We start from the raw sequence: 3,013 nt of genomic DNA, 5'->3' as shown, positions 1-3,013 counted from the left end.
TTGAATGCTATAGATATGCTTCAAGACTATATTGTTGTTTAGTTGCTAAGTTGTGTCCAACTCTTGTGACCACATGAACTGTAGCCTACCAGGCTCCTCTGTCCATGGGATTTTTGGGTAAGAATACTGGAGTGAGTTGCCATTCCCTTCTCCAGGGGATCTTCCCTACCCAGGGATTGAACCCACATCTGCTGTATTGGTAGGTGGATTCTTTACCACTGAGCCACCAGGAAAGCCCTAAAGTCTAGTGTAATGATTAAGTTCCATGGTCAACCAATAAGTAATGTGTTCCCAGGAGGCTGGGTTTTGCTCAACTAAGACAGGTTCGCACTTTATTCTGAACCCATGCCAGAGTGCACAGTAGCAGAGCATTTAACCTGGGCACTAAGAAAGCCTGTTGGCTTCAGGAACGATGCCAGGAGAGAGCCTGGGAAACAGGGACGGGCTGTATTGAATGAACCTGGGAACCAAGCTCAAGAATTATGCCTTGTCCCAGGACTAAGTTGTCACCTAAGTGTGTATGGTTTTTATTATTGTTGTTGGTATTTAAAGGTTATATACCTGATGGTGACTGTGTTTTCTACATATGCATGTGTGACTGGAAGGTCTACTTCATAAGCAAGGCTGCTAGACCATTTCCTGGCTTCTCATTTTAAACAGTATTTCCAGAAACTCTTCTTATGACTCTTGCTCTTTGGTTTGCAGTCAACCAGAATCCTTACCTCAAATAAAACCCTTGCTTGTCCCCTACTTATGACTGAGTGTGGGAGGCTACTGACAGTGCTGCCGTTTCCCAGAATTCACTAATTTGAAGCGGCCTTTAGGACAGCTTTGGAAATCAGAGCATGGGGCCTGGATGAAGAGTGCTCTCAAAATTTGGGACTGGTTTGAGAAAAATATGAAAATGAAAGTACTGTATTAAATAGATTTCAAGATACATTTCCCCCACACTGTAACAGCTCTGAAACTAGGGTATATTGTATAATTGCTGTAGCCTTACAAAGGGCTTCCCTGGTGTCTCAGCTGTAAAGAATCTGCCTGCCAATGCAGGAGACGTAAGAGAGGCAGGTTTGATCCCTAGGTCAAGGAAATCTCTGGAGAAGGAAATGGCAGCCCACTCCAGTAATCCCATGGACAGACGAGCCTGGCGGGCTACAGTCTGTGCGGTCTCGAAAGAGTCAGACTCGACTTAGCAACTAACCACCACCAACAACAAGCCTTACAAATACTTAGCAGTATTTTCCTTTTGCTACATAAAAACAATGGTGCATTTGATGATTGATGGCCTCTTAGAGTCCTTGAAAAACTGAGCCTTGGAAGGATGTTTGTAAATATAATTTGGGTATTTTTCTATCTTCAATAACTGGAATGTATCTCTGGCACTAAAATGTAACCCCCCAAAACAGTAACCTAGTAATAATTTTGTAATGATTACCAGAAATACTGAATTGAGACATTCTGAGACTGCATTCTGACTCAGAGCCTATGCCATTTATAAGGGTGGGGGTTAGAAAGATGGCTGCATATGAGCCAGGCATTTTTGTTCTTTCCTATAAAGTAATTGGAAAGGAATTGTCTACCTGGGGCTTATATTTAAAAGGAAATTGCAAATTGCTAGCTTATAACTGTTTATCTGGCATTGTCCAGGTCTCTGAAAAATAGTAGCTGATGGGCACAAGTTGTCTGTATCACTGTCATGATAGTGATGTATTCTGCAGTAGGATCAATGTAACATGCTTTTCCATTTTCATCAATACCGTGTAAACATCTTTGCTTTTATTCTCTACTTGCCAAGAAACCTTCTGAATTAGCTTTCCAGGGGATTTATGCCCTTGAAGATCTGTTGGACGTTTTATAAATGGGTAATCACTTTGGAATGTGGCTTAATATGAGCACGAACAGACAAATATCCTGGTACCTTTCTGCATGTATGGTACAGCACTTCATCTTGTCTTATAAAATTACTTGAAAGTTGTACTTTCAAGGCAACTCTTGATGTTTCAGAGCCTTGTGTGGAAAGGCCTTATCCTGGAGACATTGGTGTGATGGCTTGTCCAGTGAGTAAGGCAGCCCAGGATTAAGAGGTGGTGAGCCTGACAAGGGTAGCTTGCTTCCCCCCTCTGTGCCCTATCTTCACTGACAAGCACCATTTCACCCAAAGCCCTTCTTGATTCCAGTGTGGTGGTATGTGGTGATTCCACAAGTGTCTTAATCATTTCCAGGCTTGCTTATAAATTGTTTTAGAATAAACAATCTCTCTTTGTGCCTCATTATGCAGTGTACCAGGAACATGGTGTGCAGTTCTGGTGAGCAATTCTCAACGAAGATGTGATTAAAGCGAGCGGGTCCAGAGAAAATTAACTAACATGGGCAGAAGAATAGGCCTCTATATTGATTAATTAGCTTAAATTGGTGAATTCATTCACTAAATATTTTTCCACATGTAGCGTAAAAAGAGGAGGACTCTATGTACAAAAGAAGAAGGTTGAGATAGAAGATGTGATTAAAATCTATAAAATTATGAAAGCTATGCTTTCTTATTTATTGAATTCTGGTATACTAGGACTCAGAGCACTCTCAGAAACTTAAAAGAGGTCTACAATGAATAGAGACTTGTGGAATGCATTATCCCAGGATGTGGTGCAGATTGAAAATATAAATAGATTTATTAAAAGTTAGATAAGCTCATGAATAACAGATTGGGGAAACAATGACACTTTGGGGGTATGTCCACAACTCTTAAAAGGGATCAGACATACTCTTCTATTCTATGTCCCTGGTGTGCCCATCAGAGAAGGAATATCATGATGAAATGGACCATGGGGAATGTATATATAACAGTTGGTTTAGGCAGGTAAGACAACTGCAAAAATGTGGGTGAAATTGGGCTCATTAAATTATCCAGGTTCCAAAGACATGTAAATAAAAGAGCTGCCTATGAATTCTAGAGCATTTGGTGGTGGAAAACCTCTGTGAAAGAGTGTACTTTATATGCTAGGAGCATCTGATCTTT

The 3,013-nt window shown here is 40.8% G+C and overlaps 1 protein-coding gene across 3 annotated transcripts in view; it reads left to right on the top strand.

The window, feature by feature from the left end:
• SLC25A21 (solute carrier family 25 member 21) overlaps positions 1–3,013 on the top strand; it is a 553,178-nt gene that overhangs the window by 113,528 nt on the left and 436,637 nt on the right. The window lies entirely within an intron of this gene.

Source organism: Bos javanicus, chromosome 21 (assembly GCF_032452875.1).
Source record: "Bos javanicus breed banteng chromosome 21, ARS-OSU_banteng_1.0, whole genome shotgun sequence".
Classification (NCBI taxonomy): domain Eukaryota; kingdom Metazoa; phylum Chordata; class Mammalia; order Artiodactyla; family Bovidae; genus Bos; species Bos javanicus.
Note: the sequence above shows the minus strand (reverse complement) of the source record. Positions and strands in the feature narration are given on the sequence as shown.